The sequence below is a fragment of the Mustela lutreola genome, chromosome 4 (assembly GCF_030435805.1).
Source record: "Mustela lutreola isolate mMusLut2 chromosome 4, mMusLut2.pri, whole genome shotgun sequence".
NCBI lineage: Eukaryota > Metazoa > Chordata > Mammalia > Carnivora > Mustelidae > Mustela > Mustela lutreola.
The window spans coordinates 76,510,933-76,523,366 of record NC_081293.1 but is presented as its reverse complement, the minus strand read 5'-3'; positions in this window follow the sequence as shown (position 1 = coordinate 76,523,366).

Genomic DNA, 12,434 nt, shown 5'->3' with positions numbered 1-12,434 from the left:
ACCTGAGCCGAAGGCAGCGGCTTAACCCCTGAGCCACCCAGGCGCCCCTGTTTTATGCTTTTTGAAGCACTATTTATTCAGTCATTTTCTGGTCTTGATCAAGAAATTGGAAAAGGATACTAAATGATTTGAGAGACCATCAGTAACAATCACCTTTGAGTACGACATTTAATGAAAGCGGTTGCACACCGAGCAGTATTTTTAAGAAGAAAAAAGTAAGGAAACCACGTGATTTTTTTCATTCTTGTATTTATTTTGGGGGGAGTATATATTAATTTCACACTGCGGCTGTAACAAGTAAATAAAACTTGATGGCTTAAAATGACAGAAATGTATTGTCTTACAGTCCTGGAGGTCAGAAATTTGAAATGGGTTTTGTTGGACTGAATTCAAAAGTGTTGGCATGGCCACGCTGCCTCCTGAGGTTCTCAGGGACAAGTCCTCTTGTACCTTTTCCAACTATGAGAGGCTGCCTGCATTTCTTGCTGGGGACCCTGATCCACAGGAATACAAGTCCTCAAGGAATTCACAAACGGACTGCACAGGCCTTTGGATTTCTACCAGAATTCTATAGGAATTGAAGGGACAGAATTTTTATCATCGAAGGGCAGGCATCAGAGTTACAGAGGTGCAATCTTCTCCACTCACTTGTAACTAAAACCAGAGATTTAGAAGAGCGAAAAAATGGCATCTTGTAGTGCCTATATATTTGGGGTAGGAGCCAGGTGGTGCTAAAAATGAGTTTGACCACTGCCAACTCTCCCAGACTGAGAAATACTCAGTGTAAAGAACTGTTGGATAATTGGCTGATTCTCGACTAGGCAACCCTTCCCAGGTATTGCTATCCATTGTTTGCTGCCCGAAAACAGAGCTCATTCATGCAAAATAAGTGTTTGGATTATGTGATGTGTTTATGTGAAGTGTGCTTGACAGTCTGCAGAGACCACAGTTATTAGAGTGTCTTTTAACCGAATACTATCTCTCTAACCCCTCCCTCCTTACTCTGGAGGAGGTCTCTGAACCCTCAGGGCTCCGTAGCTCTAACACGTGGAAGAGCCTGGATGCTTGTGGAGAAAAACAAGAAGCAGCAAATCCAGAAAAACAGATGCTTTTTGGTATTGAAAACACTATTGCCCAAATTACACATGACCATCTTCAGGCATTACCAAGAAGTCTCTAAATTGACAGCTGACTTCTAGGAGCTGGCTACTCCCACGGAAATGACTGGCAGAACCTCAGCTGCTGTGCTCATTTAGAGTTTCCAAAATTTCTCCAAGTGCCTAGGGAGTATCTTTCACATCCCCTAAATCACACCAAGCCACAGCTCCTGCCATTCACTACTGTGAAGGTGCCCTAGGCCAGATCTTTGCTACTGCTGTCTACACACCACAGCAAGCTTCAGTTCCTTGGGGACCCTCCCAGCCACCGATGTCTCCATTCTCCTGCTGCTGCTCGTGAGGGAACTGCATTGGGAATGGGGACCCCCACCCCGTAGCCTGCCCCAGCTTGAATGTCCCACCCTCACTCTGCATCCACACCTCTGTGGCTTATCCTCAGCCACACCAAATGTGCTAATAGCCACCTCCACTCCAGAGTCCCAACAGGCCTTCTCTGACATTCTCCACGCCTTCACCCAGGCCTCTTCTTGAACTCCATCTCCAGCGGCTCTTCATCTGTGGTGAGCTCTTCCTCTCCTACCTGAAATCCAGCTCTCTCTCTCTCTCTCTCAGGCTGTGTTGCGAGGATAAATTCAAATGAAGTCAAACAAACACATGAGGGTGTTATTTATGGGATTGATTCTCAAGGAGGGAGGTGTGAGGGGAGAAGAGAAAGCTGCCTTGGGGGCGGGGCGGGGCTGTTGCTTTTGGCAACTTACGATTTTGACTGTTGCACCTGCAGGGTGCTACTAGCATCTGGTGGGCACGTGGAAGGATGTTGCTTCCGTAGCTCACGATGCTGGGCAGCTTCCCACAACACAGAATTACCCAGCCCAAGTGGCAGTAGCTCCAACATTGAGAAACCCTCTCCTACCACCTATTTCTTAGAAGAGTTACTACTTAAGTTTCATTTCCCAAGGAGATTTTAGATCAACTGCCATGCTTCACTTTCTATTTCCCTTTATCACTAGCTATTGTGTTTTACATGTTGATCAGAATGAATTCAAAGACAGGGCACTACTGATTTTCCCAAGAACACACCCAATCCAACAGTCTGTGAAAAAAGATCTATATTCAAATTCCATCTAGTAATTTTGATATGTTCAACATGCGCGGAACAGCCAGGCACGTTTTTTCTGTATCCTGAAAATGTACCTTCCTTTGAAATTTTTACAGATGGCTTTTGTGTTTCTGAATTTGAATTCCTAAACAATATAACTAGAAAAGCAGGATTTTTTTTTTCTGTTCATGTTTACCTCTGATTACTTAGTTGCTCTCCATCTAAATTGTAATAAGCAAAGACAATCTCTCGGCTCAGATACTGTTAAAAGAAAAGAAGGGAAAGAAGTAGGAATGAGCCAGAAAACAATCAATGCACTGAAAAAATTTTTAAGCACAGGAGTGCTATTAAATTTTTCTACATCCTTGGTAAACAGGAAAATATGGGTTTATTTTTCGCCCACAACAAGCTGTTCAGTACCTTTTCTAAAATGTGGCTTCCTGGGTCACCTGGGTGGCTCAAGCATCTGCTTGAGTTGCTTAAGTTGGTTAAACATCTGCTCAGGTCATGATCCCAGGATCCTGGGATCCCAAGATAGAGCCCTGTGTCAGGCTCCCTGTTAAGTGTGCAGTCTTCTTCCTCTCTCTCCCCCATTCCTGCTCTCTCTTTCTCACTCACTAAAATCTTTACAAAAATTAAATAAATAAATAAATAAATAAATAAATAAAACATGGCTTCCTGATTCAGTGAAACAGGCCCATGCCAGTACCTCTCTGACCTCATTTCTTATGACTTTTCCCCTGCTCTTGCTACTCCGACCACACCATCCATGGATGGCAAGTATGCTCCCACCTCCCAGGGTTTGAACTTTCTTCCCTGCCCCAAAACCACAGCACTTTAAACTTTCCCTGCCTGAACCTCCTTCTCTGGCCCCATAACCACAGTGCTCACTCCTGCACCTGCTTCAGCTCTTTACTCAAACGTCACTCAGTGGAACCTCACCTCCCGCACATATTTATAATGGAAATACCCTGCACTGTAACCCTCTCTGTAGTACCATCTGACACACGCTGCTTTTTTGTGCATTAACTACTCCCTCCAGAAATTAACTCCATGAAGGTAGGTCCCTTGTCTGTTTTCTTTGCTTTATTGACCTTGTCTGGCACAATGTCTGGCTCTTAGAAGTTCAATATAATTTGTTGAGTCAATGAACAAATGATTGAAGTCCAAAGGGACAAAAATTTTGTGTATGGATATTTGGCACTTTCTGTTTAGATTCCCAATACCACCCCTATCTTTGTTAGAAGTCTACTAAGCAAGCACAGTTTTCAAGGGCACATAAGACAAGCACTGTCACAACTCTGGATAGGGGTGTGGGAATCTCTCGGGAAAGCCATTCGGCAACAGTTACCAAATTTTTTAAATATATATTCATTTTGATTCCAAAGTTTCTCTTAACTTTACCCAATGGGAATAATGGCACAGCTGCTCAGCCGCGCACCTCTGTTGTCTGTTGAATCAAGACAGGAAGCAGGGACGTCTCTCCCCTTAGGATGCAGAGACACAGAGCATCACGGCCACCCTCACAACAAAATAACAGGAAACAATCTCCTGTTGTGTGCTTTTTAAAGATTTTATTTATTTATTTATTTATTTATTTGAGAGCGCGCCCGCGCGGAGCGAGGGGGAGGGGCAGAGGGAGAACCAGACTCCCCGCTGAGCAGGGTGCCCAGGGTGGGGCTCCATCCAAGGAGCCTGAGCCAAAGGCAGATGCTCCACCGACTGAGCCACCCAGGCGCCCCTCTCCTGTCATTTTATTAAAAAAAAAAAAAAAAAAAAGTTACTGGAGTGCACGCAGACTCGGCGAGGCAGGTGAGACCCCAGACCAAGGTCCAGAGGCCCCGCCGCAATTCCCAACTCCGAACCACCCCCAGCTCCTCAAACCTCTTCCCCAGGATCTTGCAGAACCTTGTTTCCTGGATCTGGCCTCCGCCCAACCCGGGGAGCAGGGTGACTCCAGGGTTTCATTTTCCTGCGCGGGTGCGGCTTTTATAAAGGCCAAGGCCGGGAACACAGACTCACGCAGCAGACACCTGCGGAAGCTCACTCCCGGCCCCGCCCCCCAACCCTTCGTTGGGGGGCCCCCGCCCGCGCCCCACTAGTACCCCTCGCTCAGCAGCCCGGGCTCCCCATCCTGAGCAGAAAGCCCGAGCAGACGGCCGCCTCCCAGGACGGCGCGCCACCACCATGAAGTGAGGATTTTCTCCGCGGCTGCTCCCAAACTCCGCGTAGGCCTCGGACTCCGTGGCCCGCGCTGCACGGTGCCCCTTCCAGAGGCTGAGCCCTGGGCGCCCCGCAGAAGGCGTCGGGTTGGGGCGCCCCCGCGAACCCGGGCTCTGCCGGCGCTGGCCTCCCGCTTCCTCCCGGGACTGTCGCTGCGGACTTGTCACGTGGACCTGCCTCTACTGCCTGGTGCCTTTCTGACTTCGGGGTCTCAGCTCATCCCCTGCTGGGAGCTACAGATTCTTGCTGATCCGCCTCGATTTTGTCTCCTTTACGAGCTTAAAGTGTAGGGCTGCTTTTCTCACCCGGTTTGTATGCCCAGGAGCTAGGGCCCTACCCTGCACCTGATTAGTGAACCGTCCGCGTTAAAGAGCTGAGCGATTAGAGGCTAAATTCTTGTTCCGAGTCCTAACTCTGAACACCTACTGGTTGGATAGCCCAAAGCAACATTTCTTAAACTCTGCGAATCCGTTTCTTATTCGTAAAAACGAATGGCATCCAGATTTTAGGGCTGTGGAGTTAATCGACTGCTTAGCACGTTAATATTTGCAAATGTTGATTCTATTATGTGAAGTAAAAAATGAAATTAATAAGTGCCCCACCTCTAACATCTGTAGGAAGGGAAGGAGGTATCAGGAAGGAGGAGGACAAAGGGGTGCACTGTATGTGTAAGCAGGGTGGCCTGGAAGCCAGTGGACCCCACTGTGGACTGTCCCCCAAGAACAATGAATGACTGCAGCTTCCTGGTCAAAAATCAAAATTGCCTAAAGATGAATGTTGCCTCTTTCAGACACAAGAGCCTCTCTGTGCCAGCTTCCAAGAGACAAACTTTAAAAATTAAGTGGACAAAGTTTAAAACTTACCATGGCATCCAGTTGTGTAAAATTCCAGAGTCTGGGCAAAGCACTTCAGTGGCCAACTGAATGTCCCTTTGAGACCTCACGGCCACATTAATATTCCCTGGGACAGCCCTTCTCTACCTCCTTGGGCTGGGCTGGGGTAGACCTTCAGAACAGAAGCAGAAGGTCACTGTACTGTGTGGATGGGCAGGGGGCTGGGTAGGCTGTTAAGGGGTTGTCTTGCCATGATTCTGGTGCGCCTGCACCAGAGAAAGAAACCACTAACCACCAAGGGACAATCATACCAGGTTTCCCAGTCAGGACCATAGAAGACAATCCAAAACCTATTTTCAGAATCCAAACATAGGGCCAGACAGAGAGCATGCCAAAGATATAAAGCCAAGTGGAAAAGGGAAGACTGAAGTGGGAAAAAATTTGGAGCCATCGGCAGGAAGGGAAGAATTAGCAGGAATTCCTCATCTAGAATCCAGGTGCTTTTTATGCTAAGCCTAACCCCAGGGCTAGACGTGCCAGAAGCTGCCAGTATATATCCACATTTTCATTCATTCAACAAATATTTATTTACTGAGCTTCCACTATTTGCCTAGAATAGTAGATGCTGTGGACACAGAGGTGAAAAAAAAGAAAATCACGGTAAGGTCTCTATACTCATGGGGCTTATATTTAAATGGGAGGAATAAACAAGGTATATGAGTAAATAATCAGCATAATTCAGAAAGTGGTAAGGGCTTAAGGGAAAATAAAATAGTGTAATGGGCTAAGAGAGTGATCTAGAATAGAGTGGGCCATTTTAGATAGTTCTGCCCCAGCAGCCTCTTGGGTAGGGTGTGCTTATGCTGAGTTACAGGAAAGAGCTAGTTGTGCAAACATTTAGAAGCAGAGCATCCCAAGTAGAGTAAAAACAACAGGTATAAAAGTCCATAAACTTGATGTGTTTTAGAGAGGAAGAAAAGTCAGTATATGTCAAATACCATGAATGAGGAGAGTAGGAGGAAAACGGTTTGATGGGTAGGAAAGGCCGGGTCCTTTAGGGACTTGTGGGACGTGGCAAGGGCTAGACTAGTATCTAAGGGTGTTGGGTAGCCATTGGGAGATTGTAAGCAGGAGACTGACATGGTCTGGCTTACAGGTTCAAAAGTTTACTAGGAGTGTATGGGGAATTAAGACAGGAAGCAGGGAGACCAGATTTTTGCCCCAGCCCCAAGGAAAGGTGATTGTGGTTCAGACTAGAAAAACAGCAGTGGAAATGCAGAAAAGTGAATGGATTTGAGATATGGTAGAATTAACACTTTGTACTGGATTGGATGAGGGGGTTAAGATGAGAGGAATGGAGGGATCAAAGATGACTCCTAGGCTATTTTCCAATCAAGATGGGGAAGACAGGAGGAAAAGGATCAAGGAGTCCGGGTGTCCGTACTGGATATGTTTATTTCAGATGCCGACTGAACTTCTAATTGAAGATGTGAATGAGAAGTTCCTGGAGTCTGGAATTCAGGGGAGAGATCAGAAGTTGAAGAAGTATGTTGGAAGGTCATCAGGGTATATGAGCAAGTCTCTATTGGACTGTAGGAGTAAAGTATTTTAATTCATTTCCTTTAATGATAATTATATCTTTGATAATTAAGATCATTGCCCTTCCTTCAGATCACTTTTTAATAAATATTTTATTTATTTGACAGAGAGAATGTACAGCAGGGGAGTGGCAAGCAGAGGGAGAAGGAGAAGCAGGCTCCCCCCTGAGTAGGGAGCCCAATGAGGGGCTCAATCCCAGGACCCTGGGACCATGACCTGAGCCGAAAACAGACACTTAACGGACTGAGCCACTCAGGCGCCCCCAGATCACTTTTAATACATATTCACCTAGCTCTTTAATTGTTTGAGAAAGCCCAATAATGCTTAAAGAAATAAACACCTCTGCCACTTCTTATCTGAAGCACGTACAGCAAGTCCTGGTGAGAAGTGGCTGCATCTCAAGTAAGCGCAACAATGTAGAATGTTGGGACTTGGCACTGAGGGCTCGTATTTGAAACCATTACTTTCTTAACCTGAGACCTTTAAGTACCTGGCTTGTCCTTCCCCCCTGGGCAGCCACACAGGAACTGCAATACCAGAAACAGAATTTTCATCCTTAAGACAACCCTAGGGATGCTGGATCTCTCTCCAGAGTTCCAGAATGGAGACAGTCCCAGAAAGGGATAGAACCTGGCTTGTCCTTCCCCCTTGGGCAGCCACACAGACCTCTTAGTTGTTCTTTCGGCTGCTCTAAAATCCCTTCCAATTGTCTTTTTAGGTCCTCCCCAGGCAAAATGAATTTTCAATATGTTACATATATCCTATATTTTAAAATAAGCTACTCAAAAACCAACTTCCAATTTTTATGTTAAAGAGGTAGTATGGTTGGAAGACATTAGCTTAAAAAAAAAAAAAAAAAAAGGAAAGAAAGAAAGACATTAGCTTTAAACACCGAGTCAGGCAGAACGAGGTCTGAATCTGTGCTCGGCCACTTTATAGCTGAGTAAACTTGGATGTGCAATTTAAACTCTGTCCCCCAGTCCTCATCCATACAACTGTGAAAATAATAAAATGTTATAAAAATTAAATGTCATTTGGAAGTGCTTGGCACACTGCGTGGCAAGCATTTAAACTAGCAAGGAAAGGCAGCTTCTGGTTTTATTTGGGTTCCTTTTGTTTTGTTTTGCTTTTAGAGTACTCATCTGCTTAATTCTGGATAGAATATTATAAATGGTGCAGCATTTACATTATTGAACCAACTCTGCAGTGAACCCAGGTCATATGTACAAAGTTTTTTTTAAAAAAATCTAATCTTGATTTGCCATTTAATTTAGCTCTTCACCTTGAATAAAATAGCAAACAATTTTAAGTTAAAGGAGAGCTCTAACCTGTTATGCTGGAGACCTTTTATTCTATGAAGCCGGACAGGCCCAGTGTCTCCAGTGTCCTGTCTCATACAGGAGCCACAAGTCATATGTGGTTACTTAAATTAATTAAAAGTATGGGCACCTGGGTGGCTCAGTGGGTTAAGCCACTGCCTTTGGCTCAGGTCATGATCTCAGGGTCCTAGAATCGAGTCCTGCATCAGGCTCTCTGCTCAGCAGGGAGCCTGCTTCCCTCTCTCTCCCTCTGCCTGCCACTCTGTCTACTTGTGATCTCTCTCTGTCAAATAAATAAATAAAATCTTTTAAAAAATTAATTAAAAGTAAATAAAATTTAAAATTCAGTTCCTCAGCCATCGTACCCAAATTTCTAGCTATAAGTGTTCACTTGTGGCTAGTATCCTTTGTATTGGACAGCACAGATAACATTTCCATCATGGCAGGAAGTTTCTGTTGGCAAGACTGGCCTAGAACCTACAGTCACTAAAAGGTGGCACTTGTAGATAAGTGCATATGTATATACACATAGAGAATGAAAATATGAAAATTATAAATTGACATTAATAATTTACAAATTAACTTAAATGTGTACTAAAGATTAATACTGTCATTAAGGTTGAAATTTAGTTTTTATAGAAGTCGGAAGGCAATTCATGGAGTAATAGATTAGATTATAAGTATGAAGTGGTTTTATTTGTCCAGTTACTACTACTAGTTGTGCAACTAATCCAGTTCTCTAACTCTTGTCACTTTTTGCTATTAAGACAGCCTTTTCTCTGTCCTAAAGACTCAGTCCCAACCAGTTTAAAACCTCAGTCTCACATGTTATTCAAAGTACTCTTCTCCTTTCCAGCTTCCAGCAAAGATTGATGAGTGCTTATGCAGGACAAGAAAATGAGATATACTAGATTTTAGGATGACTGGCAAGGTGGGGGTGAAGCATTAGCTAGAGAGGCCAGGGGTACCCCTCTTTGAAGAGCTGATATTTGAGCCAAGACCAGAATTACAAGAGTAAGTAATCCCTAGAATTCTCATAGGAAGGATACACAGAGTAAGGGTGTGAAAAGCAGGTGCAAATGCCCTGAGGTAGATAGATTTGGTAGAGGAAAAAAACTTTTTTTTTTTTTTTTTTTTTTTTTTTTAAGGCCAGTATGACTGGAGCACAATGAATGAGTGCAGATTGTACAAAATGAGGCTAGAGAAATAGACATGGGCCAGAGATGGAGGGCATGGCAATCACGGTTCGGAATTTGAGGCTGGAATTAAAAGATTTGAATATTTGCAATGTATAGCTTCACTTCTGCTTCAAGTTCCACCTTCCTTGCTGTTATCCTCACCTCTCTCCCATAGACATCACTTCTTCCTTTGATATCGGATCATTCCCACTGGCATATCATTAAGTCATTAAAAATTTAATGATTAAAACTTTTTTTGACAGTTCCCCTGGCCTCCTTCCAGATGGAGCTCTGTCTATTCCCTTAATAGTAAAATTCCTTGAAACCCTCCTACACTGTTGGTGGAAATGCAACTGGTGCACCCGCTCTAAAAACAGGATGGAGGTTCCTCAAAAAGTTGAAAATAGAGCTATGACCCAGCAATCGTATTACTGGGTATTTACCCCAAAGATACAAATGTAGTGATCCAAAGGAGCACATGCACCTTAATGTTTATAGCAGCAATGTCCACAATAGCCAAACTATGGAAAGAACCTAGATGTCCATCAACAGACAAATGGATAAATAAGATGTGGTGTGTGTACACACACACACACACACACACACACACACACACACAGTGGAATACTATGCAGCCATCAAAAGAAATGAAATCTTGCCATTTGCAATGATGTGGATGGAACTAGAGGGTATTACGCTGAGCGAAATAAGTCAATTATCATATGATCTCCCTGATATGAGGAATTTGAGAGGCAGGGTGGGAGTTTGGGAAGGGAAGGAAAGTAGGGAAGGAAAAAATGAAACAAGATAGGATCGGGAGGGAGACAAACCATAGGAGACTCTTAATCTCACAAAACAAACTGTAGGTTGCCAGGGAGAGGGAGGGTGGAGAAGGTGGTTGCATTATGGACATTGAAAGGGTATGTGATATGGTGAATGCTGTGAAGTGTGTAAGCCTGATGATTCACTGACCTGTACCACTGGGGCAAATAACACATTATATGTTAATAAAAATAATAATAATAAATTGCAAAAAAAAATAGTAAAGTTCCTTGAAAAGAGTGGCCTGATTTCCCCATATCCACATTTTCACCTCCCATTGTCCCTCCAGCCAGAATGTTTTCATCCCTGCCTTTCTAGTAAAACACTCATCAAGGTCCCCCACAGCTTTGCTCCAGCACAAGCGGCAATCTCTTCTCTGTCCTCGATCACTCGACCTCTTAAAGTCATTGTACATATTGATATCCATCTGTCTTTCCTGAAATAAATATTTCTTCCTTAGGCTTTCCTGACATCATGGATTTTTCTTCTTCTTCTTCTTTGTTAATCTACTCCACCCAGTCCCTCATCCACCTCCCCTCTGGCAACCACCAGTTTGTTCTCTGTATTTAAGAGTCTGGGGGTTTTGTTTGTCTCTTTTTCTTTATTCATTTGTTTTGTTTCTTGAATTTCTCCTATGAGTGAAATAATATGGTATTTTTGTTTCTCAAACGTATTTTACTTAGCATTATAGTCTCTAGCTCCATCCATGTTGCTGCAAATGGCAAGACTGCATTCTTTTTTATGGCTGAGTAATACTCCATTGTGTATCTTGACATCTTCCTGATCCATTCATCTATCGATGCATTCCTGGGCTGCTTCCATAATTTGGCTATTGTAAATGATGTTGTGATAAACATAGGGATGTGTCTATCCCTTTAAATTAGTGTTGTGGGGCACCTGGGTGGCTTAGACAAGTGTCTGCCTTTGGCTCAGGTCATGATCCCAGGGTTCTGGGATCAAGCCCCACATCAGGCTCTCTGCTCAGCAGAGATCCTGCTCTCCTTCTCCCTCTGCCTACCGCTCCCCTTGCTTGTGCTCTCTGTCAAATAAATAAATAAAATCTTTAAAAACAAGTAAGTGTTCTTATATTTTCTGGGTAAATACCCTGTAGTGGATCATATGTTAATTCTATTTTAAATTTTGTCAGGAAACTCTGCTCTTCTCATTTCCCTGATTAGTGTTATTAAGCATTTTTTCATGTGTCTCCTGATCAACTGTATGCCCTCTTTGGAAAAATGTCTTTATTAGGTCCTCTGCTCATTTTTAATCAGATTATTTGGGTTTTTTGGTATTGAGCTCTATAAGTTCTTTATATATTTTGGATATTAACCCCTTATCAGATATATCATTTGCAAATATCTCTTCCCATTCAGTAGACTGCCTTGTCATTTTGTTGATGGTCTCTTTTGCTGTGCAAAATTTTTTATTTTGGTGTATTTTGCTTTTGTTTCCCTTGCCTGAGGGGACATGTCTAGAAAAATGTTTCTATGGCTGATGAAAATATAGGCAAATATAGAAAATATAGGCAGTAATTTCTATATTTCCTTCTACGTGTTTCATGGCTTCAGGTGTTACATTTAGGTTTTTAATCCATTTTGAGTTTATTTTTTAAATTTTTAAAGAGATTTTATTTTTATTTTTAATATTTTATTTATTTTTTTATTTATTTTGATACTGGAGTATTCCCACTGGCATATCCTTAAGTCATTAAAAATTTCATGATTAAAACTTTTAATTTTTATTTATTTAATTCTATTTATTTATTTATATTATTATTTTATTATTTTATATATTTTAAATTTATTTTGATTTATTTCTTTAGAAAGAGAGAGCGCACCCAAGTGTGTGAGAGAGGAGAGGTGCAGAGGGAGAGAGACTCTCCAGCAGACTCCCTGCTGGGTGCAGAGCCAGACATGGGGCTGGATCCCACGACCCTGAGGTCATAACCTGAGCCAAAACCAAGAGTCAGTCATTCAACGACTGAGCCACCCAGGCACCCCTATTTTGAGTTTTTGTGTATAGTATAAGAAAGTGATCCGGTTTCATTCTTTTCCAAGTAGCTGTCCAGCTTCCCCAGCACCATTTGTTGAAGAGACTGTCTTTCTCCATTTGTATATTCTTGCCTCTTTCATTGAAGATTAATTGACCACGTAAGCATGGGTTTATTTCTGAGCTCTCTAGCCTGCTCCACTGATCTCTGGGTCTGCTTTGTGCCAGTGCCAGACTGTTTTATGACTATGGCT